Here is a 25467-nt window from a genome sequence, read left to right as displayed (position 1 = left end):
TAGCCCAAAGTAAAATGTGTGCTCAATCTCTTATATTAGAGAAAGTGAGAGGGAGGGAGAAAAGTGTTTCACATATCTACATATACTCACAAAGGATACATAACAATATATGGTGATAGCACGTATCCCCCCTGAAATCCTCATCTTGCTCTCATTCCTTCAGTTACTTGAAATGTGCTAAAATACCTTTGTAATTTTATTCACAAAGCATCCATTTTTGTCAAAACAAAAGCAAAAAAGTTTTTTTGGGTTTTTTAGCAAAACAATTTATCCCTGACAGGAGCTGCAACTGGAATTTGCTGTTCTCACAGTACATTTACAACCTCCCGTGATAAGTTTGTGTGTGCTAACATTCTTTTGGAAACAGATGGAAGTCAAATTAAAGTATTTCTCTTATTACAGTTAAAGCCTGTTTTCAGACTTGTTTTCATTTGATCTGAATTGTAATCTGAACACAGATAAACAGTGTTTATAAATTCTAACAAGAGCAAATAAAGCAGCATCATAATGTATGTTTCAATATGGCTTCAAAACCCCTTCTTTTTTTCCTTTTTTAAGCTTTCAAATCATCTAATAGGGCAAGAGTAAGTCAAAAGCAAGATACATATCTTTACTCATTAATATAGTAATCAAAGTATGCCAAAACTCTGTCAAACTTTGTAAAAGTTATGTTTTTTCTAAAGTATTTGAAACTGGATTTACACTGTTAAATTAATTCAGCTGCTAACAACTACATCTCTTGTAATTTATGGAATGTACCATAAAGCAAAAAGAAAGTTGTTTTGATGTGTGTACAGTCTAGCTGGGAACCTACATTCCCCTTAACAACTGTTAAAATGATCACACGTCATTTCCCTTCTACATTTGGTCATATTCTACATAGATATGGCCTCACCAGCTTTCTATTATACATTCACTTTTATGTGATATATTTCTCTTTCCCTGTCTGTGCAAATCATACAAACCTCTTGCAAATACAGCAAAGGCAACAACAGCCTGAGTTTCTTTATCAGCAAAACCTTACGTATATTCCAACACCAGATATTTATGTTTTAGCCAGTACAATAATGTGCTAACAAATGAAAGGTTAGGAAAGGCTGTTGATTATAGATGTACCAAATAAAAAAGCGAAGATGTAGAAAAGCAAACAATTTGAGGGACAAAATCCATTTATATAACCTAAATATCATTGGAGCAGGAAAATGCATGAATTTTGTAACGAATGCTTCCAGCAATTATATTTGAAATTGGTTGTTGTAATAAAGTTGTGAGACTGGATCAAGATATAGTGTTCACAGTTCATGCACAAAATGCAGTTCTGCAATGAAGTTATTGAAAAACATCTAATTATACTAACGGCTCTCTGTAAATTCTTCATTAAAAAGCCAACCCACATTTTGCAGAAAGAAAGAAAGAAACTATACATATTTCAAGATTTATTTCTGTTTCAGGAGAATTTTGTTCATCGTGACTTCTGCAGTTCAGTTCTGTGTCAACCCCCCCCCCCTTCACTGCATGTACAAATACTGAAAGTGAACATTCTTAGCAACAAAACCTTTCCCCAAAACCAAAGTGCTTAAAGATCCTACCTTCATCAGTGTCTTCCAGCAGTCCCATATGCTCAAGAGCTTTCACAAATGCCACAATTATCACCAGAACAACAATCATTTCAAGTCCCTCCAAGTTCATCTTGAAAAAAAAATTATTTGTGTGACAGCATCTTTTCGTAGGAGAGCATCCTGACTAAGGAGTTAGACCTTTTTAATTAAGCTCTCCCAGACCATGATATGCTACTCAACCAGATACAATACAATGCAAAAGAAGTTCAGCATATTGCCACCATAAAACATTACTATTGACAGCAAGATGAAGAGAGGAACGCAAGGAAGTCATATCTTACCATGTCTGCATCACTTGTCTGCACGGATACAGATGTTTCTCAGTCTCTAAGGCAACAGAATATACAGGAGCTACTTTGTTTAGCGTTCCCTACAGTAGCTGTTTCAGCCAAAGTTTACAAAATATTGGCTTAGCTGAATCTCATGGCATTTCCCAAAATTAAATTGAAAACAAAGCTTCACTTCTGCATTCTTTGATTTAAGTCTAAACTAGGTGCCTTTAAAGCAACTGTATAAAGTTATTCATTTGTGTGTGTGTGATGCAAACACACACATGCATGCATGCAGGTGTACACACACACTGCATTTCTGCTACTTTACAATGTAAATGGCTGCAGGATTAAGTAAGAGATTGTGGATGCTTAATTTCCCCTTTGCTGTTCTGAAGATACTTGGAAAACATTAACAGTGGAAATCAATGACTAGTATAATATTCAAGTTGTGCAAGTGACACAAGTGCTGCATGATGGAGACTGGGTGGGCACATAGTAAGATAAAAGCTTTTGGAACTACCTCTTATGTTGTACCCATTTCATAATGGGCAAGGGAGGAGTAGCTTTGGTGGCTCGCCCCATTTCAGGGGCTTGATCTAGCTGATTGCTGACTTGGGAGGATCTGTTTGTTTTATTTGGAACAAAATGCTATAGTTGAGACATAAAACATTTTCAAGGGCAGCTTTCAATTACAAATGAAACAAATGTTCACCTTCACTATGGCATTTGACAAATTGTTCACATATGATACAGTCTACGACAAGCCTCCCACACTATGAAAAGTTTTTATGTGGAAAAGGGGATGAATAAAGTAAACTGAATAAAGGAGAGGAAATGGAGCAAAACAAACAAGAAGCTAGCTAGAATCTTAAAATTGTAGAGATGGAAGGCACCCTAAGGGTCATCTAGTCCAGCCCCCTGCAATTCGGGAATCTCAACTAGATCACACATGACAGATGGCCATCCAACCTCTGCTTAAAATTTTGCTTCTAACATTTGATTTTGTGAGACTTCATTTTTTCCCATATCTGTGTAGCTCTTTATTAAAATAATTTATTTTTTATCCCAGTTTTTAATTCCTCTCCATTTATTTTCATCTGTGAATGTCATAAGTTTACTGCATTCTGCTAACCCAGTTATACTGATCATACTGAGCAGCAACAGGAATGGCACAGATCTTTTCCGGACACCTGGATTCCTCCACTAAACTGCCCGTCTCCTGTTTTGGTTTCTCCTGTGATGGGATTGCATGAATCTAGGTTTTTGCTTCTTACATGGGGTAAGGAACTTTTTTCAGCCTGAGAGCAACCTTCTGAAGGCTCCAGGGGTGCATGGGGGCGGAGTCAAAAATGGGTGGAGCAATTAATGCAAAATTTTATGTGTACTTTAATTTTTATGAACCTCCTTGTGTCCCAGTTCTGTGAAGAAGCCAGGATATAAATAAATAAATTTAACAATAATAAATAAATAAATGTTACCTTTCAACAAGCACACACACCACTCTCCATCCTTCAACCAGGAAAGCAAGAGGCATTATCTGTGCTAAAGGATGTATTCCAGTGAGGCAAGCACACACAAGGAGGGTTATTAGCAGGGCCAGCAGGTGGTGTGGCCTGGGGAAACTCCCAAGGGCCAGACAGACAAGTTTGGAGGGCCACATTTGGCCCCCAGGCATGAGGTCCCCTACTTGTAATATAAACTGCAAATGTTGGCTTGTCATACATTTGCTCTAAAAAGCTTTTTATAAATGAATGAATGAATGAATGAATGCCTGAACCAGCTCTTAGTGGCTGCTCCATGTGCGTCAACATTCACTGTACCATCACGTCCCTATTCATGGCAAGCCATTGAAAAGAGATGGGCTATGGAAAAATCGATAGATGGAAAAACAAAGCAAAAAAACCCTTTCATCTGCATTTAGCTAAGAATTGTATTGTCCTCCTGTGATGATTGGAATTGGAATCGTTATGTTGAGGCTTTAATTGAAAACCAACAGACTCTCTGTTTGCAGCTGTCACGGATGTTTAATGTCAATAACAACTCCCAGGATGCCACCATTACCATTACCACAGGCCAAGGGCTTTCAAGGGAGCCTGAGAGTTTAGGGAAGATCTTCTTGTGGATGTAAATAAGGGATGAATTATGATAAGGGATGCTCAAGGTTCCCGCCACTGAAGGCAATCCATATTTTGCCATTGACAGAAGGGAGTGCCATAACCAAGGCCAAGGCCCTCAGTGGCTGCTCTTCATCTGATTTAGCTTGCTTGGTATGCATGCCAGGAGGGAGACATCAGCTCTTTGGCCATTCAGTTTTTAATGGACTGTTCATACAGTTACCCTGATATACTAAATCATGAGTTATGTTTTGAAAGCACTGCTGTGCTCATCAAAGAAGCTCCTATCATCTTTCTGCATCAGGCCACAGTGGGGGGAAAAGGTAACCTTCCCTATTAATGTTCACACTCATCATTTAAGCACTAAGTTCCAGCTGAGCCCCCAAGAGCCTCTCTAAGACTGATATGTAATTATACCTTTCAATAGGGAAGGACCATATATCAGTGGCAGAGCACAAGATTTGCATGCAGAGAACATTATTCAGGGAGGCACCAATGGGAAGATGCTTCAGGTCTTTGTATAAGACACATCTCTTTCCCAGGGCATTCTCCGACCACTCACTCTGGTGGTATTTTTCCTTTATATATGTTATGATTTTTAATGTGTTTCTTTATGTTGTGAATCAGTTCAGTGGAATGGAATTATTTCCACATAAAGACATAAACAGACTAAAACCCCTTGCATTCCAGTTAAAAGACCTTATGCAGGAAGGCTGGAGTGGGTGGGGACTGAGGTTCCCTGGAAAGGTATTCTGTCTGTTTAGACAGAAGAGAGCTAGATGGAATCAGTTTGAGACTCAGTGTATGGCAACTACATATATTGTGTCTGCATGGGATTCTATACCATACTTTGAAAAGTGACTAGCAGAACTGCATAGCCAGTTTGCCATGTTGCTTTACAGGTAAGGGTGGCCAAAACCCAGAAGAGGGCCAGAGCTTGGTGGGAGAGCAAAAGGATCTAGGCTGAATGTCTGGTATCTCCAGGTAGGGCTATTGCCAAAGGGCTGCTGCCGGTCAGTATAGATGGAGGGATCTGCCTTTCTCAGTTATCATAGTTTCTCTTTTTCCAATCTTAAATCCCATTATCCCCATTTCTATAGCAATATGTGGCGTGTGTGCGCTTTTAAATACTCATGAAAATGCAACATTTTAGTGTGAATTTCTCCTTACCAACACATTTTTGTGTGCTGTTTTGGCTAACATGCATATTTTTGCAAGGAATTTCCCCTAATTCATGCATTAGGAGAGAAGTGAATTGCAAAACTTAGCTATGTGTGAATTCTGAAGGCTACTGTGTTTTGGTTTGTGTATTGTTTCGGGAAGTGTAAATCTGGTAGGTTCCCTTTTAAATACAAACTGAACTGAATTTCTTCCCCATCCCTATTGGTCAGTGCTAACAGTATTATGCTAGATAGATTAATGACCCAGCTTAATATGAGGCAGCCTCCTATGTTCCTAATTTTATGAATTTGGAAATTTCAGTAGAATTGCCAGAAGCCTATCCAATTCTCCTCAAGCCAGAGCATTCCACAACACTTGGAAGCCTCCTTAGACTTTTGTGGGAGAACTCTAAACAAAGCATGCACAGAAACAGAAAAGTTTCTTCAAAGACCTCAGTCTGCTTGGTCTAGAATAGGTCCTGGGGTGTACCCACATTATACTCTTGCATTGCTTTGTCTCTTATATCACATTCACACCATGCATTTAATACTCATTGCTTCCTGCAAAGAATCCCAGGAATTGCTTGTAACAGAGCTACAATCCCAGCACCCTTAACAAACTACAGTTCCCAATACTATTTGTGAGATGCCACAGCTGTTAAAGTGATACAAAGTGTTTTAAATGTACAGTGTGGATGTGACCTTAGTGTACCATATTTGTTCCAATTTGTTTCTGTGCCATTTATTTATTTATTTGGGGGACAGGGGACAGGACACAAGGAGAAACATAAGCAAAAGAATAAACAGGAATGTGTATTCTTTTGGTGATGCATACTCTTAAAGGAAGTGCTCCAGCCTGCTTCTTTGCATGTTCACCGGAAGACTTGAGGAGTTCTGACCTTCCAAATTATATCCTATTTCTTCCTTGAGGGTTCCACTCACCCCCTACCTACACGACTCCTCCCAAAAGATGTGCCCCCTATCTTATTACAATATCCGCATTTCATTCCGCATTAACTGCATTATGTCTTCTCCTCATGTGTGCATATTAAAAAGCAAGCAAATAAATAAATAAAACATGACATTGTTGAAGTTACTTAGGAAAAAATGTGCCAATTTCAGTGTTTCAACATTTCCTCTAATGCCATTCATATTTACTGAGAGGCTAATAAGTATTACATTCAAGGGCAATTTCTCTGGTGCGCAAAATCGACACCCAATGATTATCTCCTGCTTATGCCTTACAGTGGCACATTCTGATGCACTGAGAATGTAATGCAAATGCAAATTAAGCCTTAGAAAACATGAATTTCTGCCTTTTCCAATTGTTATGCAGTGCCAAACGAAGGTTCAGAAGAATAATGGCTAAGAGTCCAGGACCATTATTAGTTTTCTATGCTTTATAATAAATAGGAGGAAGCAGCATTACATTTCACTGTAGATTTCAAATCCCCATTTATTTATTATTGCACATCAATGGAGATCAGATCAGCAGCGACTGATGTTCTTTTTCAAAGTTTTCTAACTCAAGAACAAAGGAGTAAATAAACAGGCTGTGTACAAATATGGGATGTAACTGTGCAGCAGCACCTGTCACATTAAAGGGAGCTTATTTTTATCTTCACTTCTGTTTATGTAACTTAAGTGAGGAAAAATACCAGTACTTTCATATTATGGAACTTGAGAAACACTGGGTTAAATCTTCAAATTACATTTTGAAAGAATTTGCTCATATTCTGTATCTAGGAATCTAAAATGCCTCTGGGGTTTTATTTATTGTTCATGACGGACCACTGAATTCCATTCAAATCAGTGGGTTTTTTGTAGTTGCCTTTGGAAAGCTGTGGACTGCAGTCTTAAATACTTTCTGAAGCAAACTAAAATATTCTTATTTTTTAAAAAAAATAATATTTTTTTGTTTCCACCCTTACCTTTACTTTTTAAAGAAGGGCTTCTGGTTGAGTCTCTAAAACGTTTTGTATCACATAATCACAATAGGTAACCTGTGAGACTGGTCAATAAATCTATATAGTTTTTTTAAAAAACACTAAAAGTGGACAATGGGGGGGGGGCTTGGGGGCACAAAACAATTAACACCACAGTGGGATGCCTATGGCAGTAGTCAGTTAAAAAAAATGCAAAATGAATTTTAAATTGTTGGAGGGCAGCAAAATAATTTTTAACATCTTTTAAATAGAAAAATGGGAAGGGGTGGATTTGAGAAACAAATTTAAATTCTGTAGGGTGACGGCCATGAGAAGAATTTCCCCAGATGATCTAAGTCACTGGTCCTGAGACCCACTAGTGGACTGCTGCCTGACCCAAGGTTACAACAGGAGCGCTACCACCATTGGTTCCTAAATGCATGCTTGGGTTAAAAGTGGGACCTGGATCTGAAAAGGTAGAATTTACCCAATTTAAGTGATCTTACAGGTCTACACAATGGCAAGTGGTCTTTCAGCTGCAGCCCAATAAATTCTGGGATGCCTCATCTCTGCATTAAGTATATATCACTGCAATCCTATATATGTCTACTTAGAAGGTAGTTACATTGACTTCAGCATGACTTTACTCTCAGATAAGTGTGTATAGGATTGCATTTACTTCTATTTCAAAGGTTGGAGCTTTTTGTTTTTAAAGTGTGTCAACAATTCGCTAGTAGCTAGAAGCAAGTCTTAGGATCCTTCAGAGTTATCAGAAAGTCAGGAGGTTTGTTTGTAACAGAAAGCTCAGCCATGGTAGAAAGCAGGTATTAACTTCATTTCTGTTCTCATCTAATGATGCAGTGTGGAGCTCTCTAGTTTGAAAGAGGCACCTCTCAAAAGAAAATGTGACCAAGTATATTGAAAGTCATGCTCCTTTTAACCAAGCTCAAAAAAAGACATAGCGCTGAACAAATAAATGAAGATGCAGCAGGGCTCCTGACAAGCCAAAGATGACAGGAGGTTAATAGTCTGTCTGGTGGGCCTAAAAGCTCATTTTTCTAGTAGCAGTCTACACCGAACCTAACCAAAGGCATACCTTTTCAAGGTTATGAAGGAATTTTCTTTGGGGTGTGTGTGGAGGGGTGTTGCTTCAGAAAACTAAAGCAAGCAGCAAATCCAAGCCCCAGATGTCATATGTATGCCCCTATCTGTCAAACCAGGTGACAATCCAAGCTCATAACCTGCTGAACTAAACCACCAACACTGCACAGACAACTTGAACTATTAAAGGACAGAAGTCAGCTGAGCTGCTGTCTGACTTGGTACCTGCAGTCACAACATAATCATGTCTGGAAGGTTGAGAGAAATGATTGACAAAAAAGAAATTAAAAAGTCGTGCATATTTATAAGATCAGTGAATAGGAAGATGTGATAGCCATCAACCCACAGTGGGGATGATCGAGATAGTAAAGGAAACATGGAGTGTAGCTTAAAGAGTTATGGGATTAAACCACAGCCAAAAGAGCCACCCAGGCCACTCCTTTGGCTTGCCAAAAGCAAACTCCTTCAAAGTCATTGCCTGTCACTTGAGGCAACCTTCTTCAAGATTTGCATAAGGCTGTGCATGCTGAGCCAATCTCTATCCAGTAACTTAGGAACAAGTATCTAAAGCCTAGAAGTTGCTCAAAAACAATACATGGCTTGTATAAGCTGTTATCTAATGAACCAAAGTTAGTTCACAACTGCAGGAAATTTTGCAGGTTTTCAATATACAGTATATTGATACTTCTATGATTCTTGAGACTTAAAAGCTAAATGTGGTGCATCGTTGCCAAATGAAATCCATTTTAAATGTTTGCAAAAGAAACTGAACTTTTTTTTAAAAAAAACACCCTGTTCTTGACTGAGATCAACCTGTTAGAAACCTTGCTTTTTCCTCAATGATAAAAGCAGGTAGTACATATTTTGACAGAACTCTCATAGTATTATTCTGTATTAATACTTAGTATTAATCTTAGCACAGTAGTTACTAACTGATGGTTGGGGAACACGGCCATGTGAAAGACAAGGAAATTGGTGACCAATCCTTCAGTAAGGATAATGGATGCAAATACTATGAGGATCAAAGCAAAGAACCTAGAAATATACCTCTTATGCTGAGATCAGATGAACGCAAGATCCAGACACTGGTTTCCCCCTTCTCCAAATAGGCGCAGGGGACTTGCTGGGACATTTTGTTCCAATAGAGGCAAAGGAAGACATCTTTGTTTGAGACTGCTGGGACACCACATCATGCACTCCCTCTCGACGTTTTGACCTGGCATTTTGAGCTACATGCATATTAGTTCCCTCCATGACCCCACCATTCCAGCATGACTGGAATGGAAAGGAACCAGGATCGCTCTCAGAAATGGTGGCAAGGTAGAGGGTCCTTGGCACTCCCTGCAGAACCAGAACCCTTGTTACAAGTTCCCTTTGCCCTATCAGAAGACTTCTCTTTTTTTATATATAGAAAAAATGGCCAGATGCCAGATGAACAATTCAGCAGCATAAAGTCTCCTTTCTCAAGAAGCAACCAGTTGGTGATCCTAGCAGCTTAACTGGCATGCATAACTGTACATTTCTTCTCAACATCATCTGTCTCACACAAGCAGCACTGTAACTGAAATGTAGATGAGATGAGTGAGATTGCAACCCAATTTCCCAATGCCACTGATAAATATCTGCTGTTATGTGAAGTTTTTAGCCATTATGTTGGCACAGAAGCGATATGTACACAAAAACAACTTGTCACTCCACACTAAATATTTTCCCCCTTCCCATGTCACTGATAATTCCATCCAATTTTCAGGATGAAAAGATGAATGCATCAGCCACAGTTCTGAAATGAATTCATAACCCTGTATTAAGGTAAACAGAACTGGCATTATTTAAAGCTCAAAATGCTTCCTTGACAGCTGTATTAGATACCAGAGAATTTTATCTAGTGCTAGAATGACCCTTTGTACTGTTGCTTTCTACCAAAATGGAATAAAAATTGCTATTTGCAGTCTTAGTACAGGATTTTTTAAAAATGGCATTTTATTGAACAACAAATGCAGATTGTTGTGAAGTGAGATGGAATATTTCACACACACCTTAAGACTCTCCTTCTGACTGGCCCAGCCAGCTGTACAAGCATTCAGTAGGAGGGGAGAGGATTGCTTGTCACCAATCTTCCTTCCCCTAATTCCAGGCTTCCTCTGGCTCTGAGGCTACCTTCCCAGAATCCTTCCTTCAAAGCATATCTCATCTCTTATAGGTGGCTCTTTACCCATTTCTTAGTCCCCTAACTTCATTCCCTGCAAATTAAACTTGTTCACAAACAGACCATGGTCTTGACTACTAAATGGATTTATATTTTGGACCATAGCACCCCTTTCCCAACACACACATCCTTTTCTATCCCCCATCCATGTGAGTAAGAGGTATGATCAGAGTTCATGGGGTCTGAGCTGGCAGTGACTGACAAGGAAAAAGGCCTTGGTATGGTAGAGGTAGGTTGATGAAGATGCTGACTCAGTTTGGCAACAGCTGTAAAAAAAGGGGGGTGAATACCATGCTAGAGATCATTAGGAATTAGTCAAAAAATAAAACTCCAATATCACAATTACATTATACAAATCTATGGTGCAGCCACACTTTGAAGACTGGGTGTAGTTCTGAACACCTCACCTCAAAAATGATGTAGACACGGAAAAGGTTCAGAAAAATACAGCCAAAATGATAAAGGGGACGGAGGAACACCCCCCCCCCCAAGGAATATTTGGGAGAAAAGGTGAGGGGTTTTTTTTAGGGGGCATGATAGAGGTCTATAAAAGTATGTATGGTGTGGAGAAAGCAAACAGAGAAAAGTTTTTCTTCTTCTACCATAACACTACGACTCAGGGACATTCAATGAAACTGAATGTTGGAAGGTTCAGGACAGACAGAAGAAAGTTCTTCTCCAACAAGAAGCCAGTATGGTCACCAACTTGGATGGCTTTAAAAGAGGGTTAGACAAAGTCATGGAAGATAAGGCTATTAAAAGCTGCTAACCATGATAACTCTTTGTTCTACCTCCACCATTAGAGGCAGTATGCCTTTGGATACCAGTAGCTAGGAATTCCAGCTGGGCAGAGTGCTGTTGAATTCAGGTTTCCTGTTTGATTGGCCACTGTAAGAACAGATTGCTGGATTGGATTGGCCTTTGGCCCGATCTAGCAGGCTCTTCTTATGTTCTAGATCCAGCCAGTAGCCGAAACCTGCCTTATTTCCAAAAAGATCTCGGTTACCCTCTAGAGTTACCATGCTCTAAAAAAATTCCACAGATCCCGTGAATGGTCTGGGAAGATATGATGCATCATTTTCTTGAATGTGAAACTGCGGAGAGGCCCATGTAAAGGAAGCATAAATACAATAAATCATTTTCATAACATAAAGAAAATCCCAGAAAGCCTTTTGCCAGGGTTTGCCTTTTGCCTTGCAACTAGCTATAGACAATTCTTATTTTCCCTTCTTATCTGGGTATCTGGAAAGCTTACAAACATTTCAATAAATGTGCATAAACCAGAGTTGTTATTTTAACAAAGAGGTTTAAAATATTATAAAGAAATCATCCAAATAGTTAGCACAGCTAATTGGAGATGATTACATTTAACACGACTGGTGACAAACTGCACAATTCCAGCATGAAATGTCTATTGTTTCTTCTGATGTTCAGCTGTATGCCCTTTCCCTTCTCCTCTTTAATCACTCAGAGGTACAACATATTCACCCAGCTATCTCTCTGAGTTAGACACTGCTACATGGCAAGTTTTGCTTCAGTGCTGCCTATTCCCTCCAGTATACGTCAGACACATTATTCTTCATCTTGGGTGACAATAAACTCCACTGAACACTCTCCAAGGAAAGGCACATTTTCTGCCTTTATATGGAGATGACTTCACAATCAGGAGCCAGTGATCATGATGTTCTACACTTCAAGATGAAAATGTTGTTCATATAAAAAGTCTGAATGACCCCTGAACCTCTCTTATGCCAATTTTCAAAAAGTTTGAGGAAGAAAAATATGAAGGGAAGCATTTATGACCTGAATGAGTATTCAAGCTAATGGAGGTTTTAGATTTGTACATTGTCTGAAGAAAGGATCACTTTAAGCTTCAAGCGTGAAAACAAATTTGACTGGCCCAGGGGTCCTTTACTTTTTACCTTTACCTACATTGTTTATGGGTTGTGTTACTAATCCAAAACCTCACCTCCACCCCAAATCCCACCTTGTTATCATCAAATGGACTATTTTAGTGCTCAACCAACTATGCATGTAAGGATTTAACTGATAAATCTGCAGATTATTAGTAAGTCAAGATATAAGTGGAGCACCCAGCTGATTTAACAGGACAGTAGCAGAACCAAGAGCCAAATCCTATGTAGCAGAAGGATCTCAGAAGATGTGCACATCATTTGCTCCTAGCAGCATTGAGGAGAAAGAAGGGTTACGCTGAATGGAATAAAAGTTAAGAGACGTTCAGGATCTGGATGCTCGTGGCTGTTTTATAAGATCTTAGAAAAAGAAGAGTGTTAAAGAGATCATACTGAGAGAAGGAGGATGGGGCTGAGACTAGGAGCTGTTATGCCAAAGGCTTAGAAATCATACTGAATTCCTAATAAAGACTCTAAGGCTACTGGCCATAAGCCCAAAGAAACTAAGCCAGGTTCTTCACTGATGCTTTCCCCCAAGCCCAGTTCACCTGAAAAATCAACTTTCTCCTACTCTGCTGCATCTGCCCAAAGAAGAGAGACCACAGAACAGAAGAAAAGCAGGCCAGAAGATGGCTATTTACAGCCACACTGCTCAGGTGTGTGTGTGTGTGTGTGTGTGTGGCTGTGTGTGTAGAGGGGGCAGCGGAGATTAGGAGGGACAGACTAGATGGAAATATTTAAAGTCTCCGTCTACCTATAGCCTTTGTCAGAGTGAATTTTGCACCTGGAGCTTTCCACTGTGCTGCAGCCACTGGCCTGCTTTGCTGGTGGTTCAGCAGACCAGAGGGAAAAGAAATGCCAATAAGCAGCATAGTTCAACTTGGAGCTTGAGTTTTTCAAGCAGAGCTCTTTAGAATTCTTCAGCCTTAGGAAAACCTGAGATCTACATTGTGCTTTCATAACATCTTCCTTGCCCCAGGAATAACATGCAGGGCTCATAAATCGATGCCTGAGACTAATGGTTGCAGTGCTAAAGAAAGGGAACTACCTGCAAAGACCCCAATGTGTCATCTTTTATTGCCAATATAAAGTTATATGAATTCTTATTTTATTTTATTTGTTGTAGCTGAGGCTTTTTATCTGACACCAGAGAAGCATTGTTGGGAGAAGCAGAAAAATAAAATATGGATGTAGTTTAAAACTTGCAAGCTTGTTTTTTTTCCTCCCCTTATTGGGTGCTTGAATAAAAATGGCTCAGTTAAAAATTGAAGTAAAGCAGATGCTTTCCAGATGAAATGTTACTATTGGTTCTATAAACCTGAGGGCGGCCTGACCTTTTTGCTAAACTAATAGATGTTTTGGATATGGGTTTCCAGGAAGTTACTAGAAGCTGGTGAGCCAAATAGTGATATAGAATTCTATTTCTACTGGGATATATGGTCTCATATAGGTTTAGGATAGATAGGTTTCCCATGGTTGTGCCCACAATGAACTATCTAAGAAGAGTCTGCTGGATCAGACCAATGGTTTATCTAGTCTTCTCTCTGGGGCCAACCAGATGCCTGTGGAAAACCAGCAAGCAGAACCCGAGCATGGGAGCACTCTCTCCTCCTATGGTTTCCAGCGATTGGTATTCAGCAGCATTAATAATATGGGAGGAGGGAGAGAGGGCCACAGCTCAGTGGTAGAGCACCTGCTCTGCATGCAAAAGGTCCCACATTCAATCCCTGGTATATCCAAGGCAGGGCCAAGGGGGGCGGGGGAATCCCTGCCTGAAATTCCTGGACAGCTGCTGCCAGTCAGTGTTAAGAACACTGAACTAGATGGAACCAATGGTCTGCCTAAGCATAAGGCAGCTTCCTATGTTTCATGCTGAATTATCAGTAAGAAAGTAGGAGGAATTAATCAGAAACAACCAGATGTCAATGATAATGGCAGCTGAGCATCAAACAAAATGCAACTCGAGGATCTGAGGTGGGGATGGGAATAAAATCTGCACTGATAGATCCTAAAAATGCAAACAGGAAGAGAACTAAACAAGAGAGACTAGAAACAATGCATTTCCACCGTTTGCCACAAAGATTTTGAATGCAAAGCTTTTAGTTATTTATTTTCATCCACCCAGTCATTCAATAAATATACCGCCCTTCATCCAAAGATCACAGGATGGCTTACAGTATAAAAAGCTACACTGTAGACTGCACAATACAGCAATGCTGTTTTCTATAACATTTTAATTAGTTTCTTGGATAAGCTGGATGTACTGTTGATTCCTTCCGCGCCCCCCACTGGTACTACCATCACGTCCCAAGTACAAAATAATTCCAGCTAAAACCTTATATTCATTTTTCATATGGTCTAGTGTTCATCTGAAGACTGCAAAAACAAAAACAAGCCATGCTTCGCCTGCCTGTCCCCTTAATATTCTTCTGCGGGCCCCTTCTCCAGTTTTCAGAGAATGACTGGAAGTGGGGAGGCAGAAAAAGGTCCTCCTTTCCTTCCACTCTGCAGACAAGCTCTAGATTTTCCCTATACCCCTTTTCCTTCATACTACATAATATATATCATTTCTGGCACCACCTTAACTACAGAGAATGCAAACAGCAGCAGCCCACCCAGCAGTCAAGCAGCAGCAGATCTGGGACACATACACAGCATACATTTAAAGCACTATTATGCCACTTTAAGCAGTCACGGCTTCCCATCCCACCATACTTAACAAACTACAGCTCCCAGAACTCTTTGATCCTGGGAGCAGTAGTTTAAGTGTGGTGAGAGCTAATAAGCATCTTATAACTCTTCTAATAACTCTTCTCTCACAGAGTGACAATTCTCAAGAATTCCCTCTTCTCAGGGAATTGTAGCTGTGTGAGGGGGTTCCTAACAATACTCAGCACCCATAAAAAATTAGTTCCCAGAAACCATGCCTCCTTAAAGCGGCATCATGGCGCTTTAAAATATATTGTGTCAATGTGGTCTTGCTTTGGGGTTTGATTTTCTTTTGGGATTTTCCCAGGATTCGGAAAATGAGTGATTGGGTTTGCTCATAAAGGGGAGGAGGTTGGGATGAGTTCTAGTTGAGGGTAATGTCATATGAACGATGCCCAGAAATCTTGGATTCAGCTTCAGACTCACAGTCAAACCCAGTATGGACCAGCTTTCTGTTCTACACATACCAAGTGCCATACCCGAGAAAGCCCTTTAAAATGACTTCCGCTGACGTGGTAAGTTTTCATTTTTCCTAGGTAAGTGGCATTTAACCACAAATGGTTCCCCATTTTTGAGCTAGCACAGTCCCCAGGTGAGGACTATTCCCCCAAAATGGATCACATCACAATATTCTTTTTGCCCTTTGTGGGCTTCCCCTGAGGAACAAGTCTAGGGACAAATACTGGAAGCAGCAGCAAAATGCAAAACCACATTTTTCTATAAAGGCGGAAGCAGAAGAATGTGGGGATTCTTGAGGACAAGGCATCAGATGAAAGATATTGATGGTGTGACTGAGCATTCAGCCAAAATGGAAAGTTTCAATATCTCTCTCATACACACCCACCAATCATTTGTGTGTGTGTGTGTGTGTGTGTGATTTTTCAGGGGGAATAGAAATGGAACAAATGTGTTCATCTATTGGTGCAAGGCAGGTATCCAAGAGAAGAGAGAGCAAGTCTATACTGTCATGATAAGAGGGGTGTATTCCTCCTTACTCCAGCCAGAGGAAGGGAGATGACAGTTGTTTGTGCTCACTGGCATCACCACAGAGCCAATCAAGTTTTGAAACATCACACTGTCACCAAGGTCAACCCTATCGTTACCCTGACTTTGAAGAGGGGAGATATGAGACTGTTGTTTAGTGAACCAAGCAAACACTCTGTTTTGCACTGCTGTCTATCAGACCACCTGCCAACAGAAGACAAATAGACAGGGGGTGTCAGTCCAGTTGTCTTCGCAATGGAGAAATGTTCCATCCCCAGTGCTGGGCCAAGACATTTTGCTGGCTGAAGGAGAGCCCAAACAGACTTCTCCCTGCCCACGTGGTGCCACCCTATGGCTAATGCTTTAAGAAGCCTTTCTGCATGATTCAGAAACCAAATCCTTGTCTTCATCAATCACTTCCAATTGTGCTACCTGAAGCAAGTCACTTGGCTCATGATGGGGTCACATTGGGAAGAGAACCTTTTATAAATGCATCCAAGGAGGGAGGGAAAACACAGCGCCTCTGAAAAACCACAAATAAACATGAAAGAAACCCTTTTTTCACCCTGAAAAAGTTCACTTGCAAAATCTGGCACAGTTTGAGGACTACCATAGTAAGGGCAACAAGTCTAATTAAAAACATTATAATGCAAGTCAATGACAGACTTTCCTCCTTCCTTATCATATTTGCAAGGATATGCAATTTTAAAAATAATAATGATACAGTAATTAATAATGATAATAATAATCTTGCACTTACCAGTCTTGAGCAGAGTAGGGCTGTCTTTCTGGAGGCAGATGAGCAATAGTAGGAGCAGAAGTGGCTTCCTTCTGTCTGGGTCTAACCAGTGTTCACACACTAGAGAATGCTTTTCTTCAAAACTTCCAACTATCTATTATTATTATTATTCTTCAGTGGTAAGGATTGCTCTGTTTTACCTGTGAGGCTTATCACATGACTGTGCTGATCCAAGAGCATACTGAATGAAACAGGGAGATGGTGGCAGATGAACTATGCCTATACAGGAGACTGGGCACATTTAAGTCAAGTCAAGTGTGTTTATTTTGAGCCCTGTGGAGTTCAAACCAGCAGCACCCATTAGGCAAGGACCTCTGTCTCTATCAGGACTGCTGGCTGGAAGAGAGAACTGCATACAGTTCAAGCTACACGCACACAACAGCACAGAATCCTTATGGCTCAGGAAATCGGATGACACCACAGGGCTCATCACACCCCATTGTCCATATAAAGTTCCCAAAGACATTTAGTCTGGATTCACTTGTCTGCCATTGAGCATTGGTGGCAATGAACTTGCAAAGAGTCTCAAAGTATCTATTGTGGAAGTCAAGGAATAACAAGTGTTTTTAAAATCTGAAACTTCTTTACTTTGGACTTTTGCTGCTTTTTTGGTAACCATCAAGTCTAAATGGACTCCCAGGGACTTAAGTGTAATGACATTTACAGAGGGCTGCAATTTAGAAATCTACAGTGAGGCTATGTTGGATAGCTGAAATGGTGGGATTCCTATGGCGTGTGGCTTTTTTCATCCCATTGTGTTGAATGCTAAGAACCCTGGGATAGTTAGACTTAGGATGTTTCTCAGAGATACAGATATTAGAAATTGTCCTCATATCTTTAAACAGGGGAATGGGCCTGGCTTGCCTGCATTATTATTATATTTGTGGGGTACATTTTTTCATTAATCTGCATGTGACCACACCAAACCAGAGATTTCACACAGTATACACTGAAAAAGGTGGTGCAAAGTAGTCATATTCAGTTTGCAATACACAAGATAAATTTCTACAACTGGAAATCTCAGGATGCAATACTTTGTGTGCATAATGGGCGTTAAGACCCACTGAAATCAGTGGGGATTGATTCCAAATACGCATGCATAGGATTGCGCTGCCATTGTTTTAAAAAGCACATCAAACCTGGAATAAAGAAAATCTCCCTTGTGCAATTTGCAAGCAACCCATTCAATATGACCTTGATGTATAAAAGCAATCCACACCCAGATGCAGCGGAGAACAAGCCAGACCAAACCATGTCAAGACCATCTCCCCTTTAGGGAGAAATGTTCCCTTAAACTGGACAAAAGTGCTAACTGATTTCTGGATACAAAAGAGAACTGTACAGAAATGTTTTGTGGTTAAGTAGAAACAAGGAACAGTCACATTTTGAGAGCGGGGGAACCAGAGGAGATGTTTCCTGTAGGAACCCTGGGCAGTTCCTGCTGCCCCCTGCAGAAGAGATCCAGTTTTCTATACAGTGTTAAATGTGAATTCTTTCCACCATCCCTGACCACGCTAGAGAGAAAGGAGCAAAAAGGAGACGAACCCTGAAACAAAAGAAGTTTAAAATCCATGGTGGTAGAAAGGTATGACAGCTGGCTCAATGAACTGATTTCGATGTCAAGATGAATGACAAGCTGCTCGTTGCTAGCAGGCGTTCAGAGCAGCGAGGGTCATGTAGGAAGCAAGGCATGCCTATTCCACAGCAGTCATATATAATGGTTGACAGGAGCAACAATGTTCTTGGCCTGATGGTTAGTGGAAGGCAACCACTTCTTTAACCGGTTCACAAAGTAAGCTTTTCAGTGTATGACCTGTTAACTTGCCACTCACTAAAGCAAAGGGCCATAAGGAACTCTTAGAAAGAACTGGTCTTAGAGGGGTGGGTCTTATGGGAAAGCCGGAAGCAGAGCCACCAGCATTATATAGACATATAATGTATAGATGTGCAGTACAGCTGCACACTAGAAAAGTAACTTGGAATTAGGGTCTCTGTGCCATATGGCATTTGATCCCGACTTTCCAGATAAACACCTAAAGAATATGGAAAACAAGCACTATTCAAATGAATAATAGAAAAGCCGCCACTGAACTCAGCAGGGCTTAGACTGTGTTGATACAGTCTTTACTGTGAATTTGATGATAGCATCATCGGCATTTCAGTGGCTTACGGAGCCTGGGGCTGTGCAAACTTTGAAGATGACAGTCTAACCTTGTTAACAGGCTGCGACAGCTTGAAGAAGGCTTACTTTGGTTCCTTATATCCCCAAACTGCACATTTCACCAAATAGACCAATCCTGACTTACCTGCAAAAAGAAAAAAGAGAAAAAGAAAACACCAAGTTGTTTGATTGGATTATTGCTCACATGCTTCAGCAGAAATGTGTGTTGGCAAGGACTAAAAAATAAATAATGATTCTTGAGAAAAACAAAATTACAGCAGCGTGAGCTAAGACAATTTCAATGTGTCTGAAGATTTATTTATTTAGAGGGTTCCCCCCCTCCCTCTCTCTCCATTTGAATAACTGCAATAGCCTTTTCATCCTGGTAATTTCATTTTAAAAGGATGTGCTATTAAATGGTAATCTATAATGCGTGTCTACTTTTCCACTCCAGATTTTCTCTCTGCCAATATGCTCTGGTGGTCTGTTTTGAAACAGTCCATTTAATTTCTTTCTCTACTGAGTCAATGTGGTTTGCAAAATGTTCATTGAAAAATGCCTCTGTAGGGATAAACATCTCTAACAGCATGTGGCTGTCCCCGTTGTTCAATTTTAATTTCTTTTTTTTGAGGGGCAGACAAGACAATCTGTCTTCCACCATGAAGCTGATATCCTTAAACAGGAAATGAATTCTTGATCATGCTCCACAAACATAACAAGAGGAGTAAGTTTGGCTTTAATATTACATCTCTATAAAATCAATCTCAAAAGTGTTGACATTCGACTATAAAAGTGGAGTGGAGGGACAGAGAGAGGGGGAGAGAATATTAAAGAGATGCATCTCTTGTGCTCTAACCAAACTGAAATATATTCATTACAAGCAATTTAATAAAACAAGCACTAGGTGTTATCACAGCATGTATGAACCCAAAAATCATGGTTCTCCATGTTTCCATGTTGCCACTTGTAACTAAACACACTGGATGAGACAATGCAGTGTCTGTTTTGCCTGCAGAAGGTGCCAGCTTGAATCCCAAATTATATCTCCAGGTAGAGCTGGGAGAGACTACAGACAACTCCCCATTTACATGGACGTTATGTTCCAAGGCACTGCACGTTTCAGTGAAATCACATATATTTGAAACACCACTAGAAAAGCTGCGCCCCACCCCACCCCACCCCTTTCTGTGACGTTTCTGTGATGGCGCAGTAACACACATTTGAATGTATGTAAATGGGGAAGTGAGTTGCCTGTACTGGCCAAAATCCTGGAGAGACACTGTCAGTCACTGTTGCCAGAACTGAGCTAGATGGACCAATAGCCTGACTCCCAACAGATTGCATTTTCAAAATCATTCTGGGGAATCAACTACCAGTATGTACAGCAGAAAAGGGAAAAGGGGGACAACTTAAATTAGAAAAGTGCAGCTTTTTAAAGAAAGCGGCAATCATTTCAGATATGGGTAAATGAAAGATCATCAACCCTTATTTGCAAATATTGCAACCAAATTTTAAGCAACAATGCAGACTCAACACTGATCATTAGCGAAAACTCAGATTACCCTTCTTTAAAAAGCCTGGTGACAAACAGACAGATTTTACGAGGACTATCCACCAACTGGCAATCCTAGTGCTCCAAGGATATCACTGAGAAAGCAACGCCTCTGGCAATGGTAAGTGTGGGACAGAATAATGATCCACCACTGGTTCTATTGGGAGGCTTGTGGTTTGTTGATTCTGCTTTAGAACAACTGAGAATCACAGCTGGAGAAAAGAGAAGATGCTAGACATTATTACTTGTTTTGATTGCTATCTGTTGGCACTAAGTGCCAAATTTCGTTTGGTCACTTTGAAAAGCTCAGTCACAGCTAGGAGTGTTAAGCACTCACACAACCATTGTGCTGCCCCAAATATACACCATCTGAACAAACCTTTTCTATGAAACCTTTGGCAATTCCTAGTATAAGTAGGTGTGACTGAAAGGTGTCAGAGCACATTTTCCACATATACAGAAAAAACAAGATACAGTTGTTAAGTATTGGATCAATTTTTAAAATAGAAAATGAAACTGCTAACTAAAACAGGAAAATCTTAGACCTGGATGGTTCTAGCTGTCCATTTAAGAATGTGCATCACATTCCTCCAGAAGTTCATCTCCTGCAATGGATGATCTTCCTCCTTCCTTAGGGGTGCATGCTCGCCCTATGTTGCTTTTTTTTTTTTTTATAATGATTTTTATTAATTTTCCACACATAAAATAAAGAACAATGTAACACAGTATAACTTCATAATCATCGGTTCATAACCTTTTTTCTCTGACTTCCCCATACCTCCCTATCCCTGCATCCTTGTTTAAAATTCTTTAGCAACCCTTAAGTCCATTGTCTTAGTTCTTTTTCATAAATATTTCTTAAGTTTTTTTTGTTTACTGCTGCAATTCTTTACTTCTTACCCCCTGACATCTTAACATTCCTCAATTTTACAGTTATTTTTAAGATATATCTTGAAATTCTTCCAGTCCTCTTCCACTGTCTCTTTCCCCTGGTCCCGGATTCTGCCCGTCATCTCAGCCAGTCCCATAAAGTCAATCACCTTTGTTTGCCATTCTTCCAGAGTAGGTAGTTCTTGCGTCTTCCAATACTTTGCCAGTAGAATTCTTGCTGCTGTAGTGGCATACATAAAGAATGTCCTATCCTTCCTTAACACCACTTGGCCCACCATACCCAAGAGGAAAGCCTCTGGTTTCTTAGGAAAAGTCCACTTAAGGACCTTCTTAATTTCATTATAGATCATTTCCCAGAAAGCTTTAACCTTTGGGCAGGTCCACCAAAGGTGGTAGAAAGTGCCTTCAGTCTCATTACATTTCCAACACTTATTATTAGGCAAATGATAAATTTTTGCAAGCTTGACTGGGGTCATGTACCACCGGTAGATCATTTTCATAATATTTTCTTTTAAAGCATTACATGCAGTAAATTTGATACCGGTGGTCCATAACTGTTCCCAGTCAGCAAACATAATATCATGACCTATGTCTTGTGCCCATTTAATCATAGCTGATTTCACCGTTTCATCCTGTGTATTCCATTTTAACAGCAAGTTATACATTCTTGATAAATTCTTAGTATTGGGTTCCAACAATTCTGTTTCTAATTTTGACTTCTCTTTCTGAAATCCTATTTTCCTGTCCTGTTTAAACGTCTCATTTATCTGGTAGTAATGCAACCAATCTCGAACCTTAGGTTTTAGTTTCTCATAACTCTGAAGTTTCACCCTTTCACCATCGTATTCTATAATCTCATGATATTTTGGCCATTTAGAATCCATATTAAGCTTTTTTACTTCCCTAGCTTCCATTGGTGACACCCACCTAGGGGTTTTGCTTTCCAACAGATCTTTGTATCTAATCCAAACATTATACAATGCTTTCCTTACAATATGGTTTTTAAAACTTTTGTACACCTTTACCTTGTCGTACCATAAATATGCATGCCAACCAAAGCTATTGTCATACCCTTCCAGATCCAAAATGTCAGTATTCTCAAGAAGTAGCCAGTGTTTCAACCAGCAGAAAGCTGCTGATTCATAGTAGAGTCTTAAGTCCGGCAGGGCAAACCCCCCTCTATCCTTTGCATCAGTTAAAATCTTAAATTTAATTCTGGGCTTTTTGCCCTGCCAGACAAATTTTGATATATCTTTCTGCCACTTCTTGAAACAATCCATCTTGTCCACAATCTGCAGCGTCTGGAATAAAAACAGCATTCTAGGCAATACATTCATCTTAATAGTAGCGATTCGGCCTAACAAGGAAAGTTTCAGCCTTGACCAAATTTCCAGATCCTTTTTAACTTCTGACCAACATTTTTCATAATTATCCTTAAATAAATTCACATTCTTAGATGTTAAGTTTACCCCTAGGTATTTTACCCTTTTTGTTATTTCCAAGCCTGTTTCATTCTGAAAACTCTCTCTTTCTTCCATTGTTAAATTTTTTTCCAACACTTTCGTTTTTTGTCTGTTCAATTTAAAACCTGCTACTCGACCAAATATTTCAATTAGTTCTAAAACTCTTTTAGTACTAGTGTCTGGCTGTTGCAAGGTCAATACTAGATCATCTGCAAATGCTCTTAATTTATAATGTCTAACTCCGACCTGAACTCCTTTAACCAACTGGTCCTTTCTGATCATGTTTAACAAAACCTCCAGGACTGATATAAAAAGTAAAGGGGATATTGGGCAACCTTGTCGTGTACCTTTTTCTATAGGTATTTCTTCTGTTACCACGTTATTTACAATTAATTTGGCTTTTTGTTGAGAATATATTGCACCTATACCGTTTTCAAAACCTTGACCTACCCCCATCCCTTGGAGATTCTTTTTCATAAAAGTCCAACAAATGTTGTCAAAGGCTTTCTCCGCATCCACAAAAATCAAAACTGCTTTCCTATTAATGTCAACATCCAGCAGCTCCAAAATGTCTATAATGTTCCTCACATTGTCTGACATATGTCTACCTGGGAGAAAGCCTGTTTGGTCCTTATGAATCTCTTCTACCAACACTCTTTTCAATCTTTTTGCCAAAATGTCTGCAAAAATTTTGTAATCCACATTGAGTAAAGATATAGGGCGGTAGTTTTTAACTTGGTTCTTCTCAGTCTCTGTTTTCGGTATAAGTGAGATGAAAGCCTCTTTCCACGATTCAGGTGCCTTTTTCCCCTTCAAAATTTCATTGCAAACTTCCTTCAATGGTTGTATCAGCCATTCTTTCAGCATTTTATAATATTTGGCCGTCAGGCCATCTGGTCCTGGTGATTTTCCCAGTTTCATATTTTGAATGGTACCCTCTATTTCTTGTTCTGTTATTTCCTCGTTTAAGATCCTTTTACTTTGTTCTGAGATTTTTGGTAAACCGTATTTTCTGATGAATTCTTCTATTTCTTGCTCGTTGGTTGGCCCTTGTGCATACAATTTCTTAAAAAAGCTTTGAAAACAATTGTTGATCTCGTTGGGTTTGTGGATAATCTTTCCATCCATTTCTAAACTTGTTACCGTATTCATTTTCTGCCTTTTTTTCAATTGCCATGACAGAAGTTTCCCACATTTATCCGCTGATTCAAAAGTTTTTTGTCTCATTTGCTTTATCTTCCATTCTATTTGTTGGTTCATGAGTTCCATATATTGCATCTGATGAAACTTTATTTCTCTCAAAATCTCATGAGACTTTGGTTTAGACCTCAACTTCTTCTCTCCTTCTTTTATTTTTTCTAAAATTTTTTCCTTCTTTTCATTTTGTTGCTTCCTCTTAATAGAATTTTGTTGAATTAGGAAACCTCGCATCACGGCTTTGCTTGCGTCCCAAATTATTCTTTTTTCCACATCTGTTTTCCTGTTGATCTCAAAATAATCTTTTAATGTTTTAAGGGCCTTCTTGTGGATCTCTTCGTCCTTAAATAGGGTGTCATTCATTCTCCATCTAAAGGAACCAGTAGTTGTTAGTTTCATCTCCATCTTAACCGCGTTGTGGTCGGAGCACGTTTTTGGGCAGATTTCTACTTTTTTTGTTCTTGACGCCAGACTGCTAGAAATCCAAATTTGGTCTATTCTTGTCCATGTCATTTTTGCTTCTGAGAAGAAAGTTCCCTCTCTCTCTAAAGGATTCTTTGTTCTCCAAATGTCAATCAAGTCCATTGTTTCAGTCATTTCAAAAAAGATCCTTGGTAGTCTCCCTTCTTTCGAGATCACTTGTCTCTGTGCTTTATCCATGTTTGTTGAGACAACTCCATTCATATCTCCCATCATTAGGATTTTATAATCTAAAAAGTCAACTAATGTCTCATGCAACTTCCTAAAGAATTCAGCCTTCCCTTCATTTGGGGCATAAACTCCCACAATTAATATCTTTTCTCCTTGAATTTGTATTTCAATTGCCAGGTATCTTCCTTGTTCATCTTTAAATATCAATTTTGGAGCCAACTTTTCTTTTGCATAGATCACCACACCTCTTTTCTTTACTTTATCTGATGAGATGAATTCTTGACCGAGTCTCTTATTTATTAATAATTTCCTATGTATCCTGGCAATATGGGTTTCTTGCAAACATATTATGTCTAATTGTTCTTTCTTCAAAATGTGAAAAACCTGTCTTCTTTTCCGAGGAAGGTTCAAACCATTACAGTTCCAACTAAGGAGTTGCAGAGACATTTTGTATTTAGGTAGCTGTTCCTCCAACTGCTCCAAGCTTCTGTTCTTCCTCCGATGGTGGTAATGAAAGTCCAAATGACAAATTTGCTATATCGGGTGGTTCCCTCTCCTCCACGGTTCCTTTCTGCAAATCCTCCAGATACTTCTCTAGAAATAGTTCTTTGTCCTGAATTGTTTTTATTTTAATCTTCCTTCCATTGAAGTTAAAGGACAATCCTTGTGGAAATTCCCATCTGAATGGTATAGTATTTTTCTTCAGCAGGTCTACTAAACTCTTGTAATATGTTCTCACCTCTAAAATGT

The 25467-nt window shown here is 39.5% G+C and overlaps 1 protein-coding gene across 9 annotated transcripts in view; it reads right to left on the bottom strand.

Annotated features, from left to right (window-relative positions):
• Window positions 1-25467, bottom strand: part of KCNIP1 (potassium voltage-gated channel interacting protein 1) — a 575203-nt gene that overhangs the window by 136746 nt on the left and 412990 nt on the right. The window contains exon 1 of one of the 9 annotated variants that reach the window (XM_079964895.1): window positions 19014-19108. The exons of the other annotated variants lie outside the window; for them this stretch is intronic. The gene's annotated coding sequence lies outside the window, so the exon portion shown is untranslated. Of the gene's footprint in view, window positions 1-19013; window positions 19109-25467 lie in introns of those variants that run through there. 9 annotated transcript variants of the gene reach the window in all.

The sequence above is a fragment of the Podarcis cretensis genome (assembly GCF_951804945.1).
Source record: "Podarcis cretensis genome assembly, chromosome: 2".
In the NCBI taxonomy this organism is placed as follows: Eukaryota; Metazoa; Chordata; class Lepidosauria; order Squamata; family Lacertidae; genus Podarcis; species Podarcis cretensis.
The sequence above is the reverse complement of the archived record's forward strand: the minus strand, read 5'-3'. Positions and strand labels throughout refer to the sequence as shown.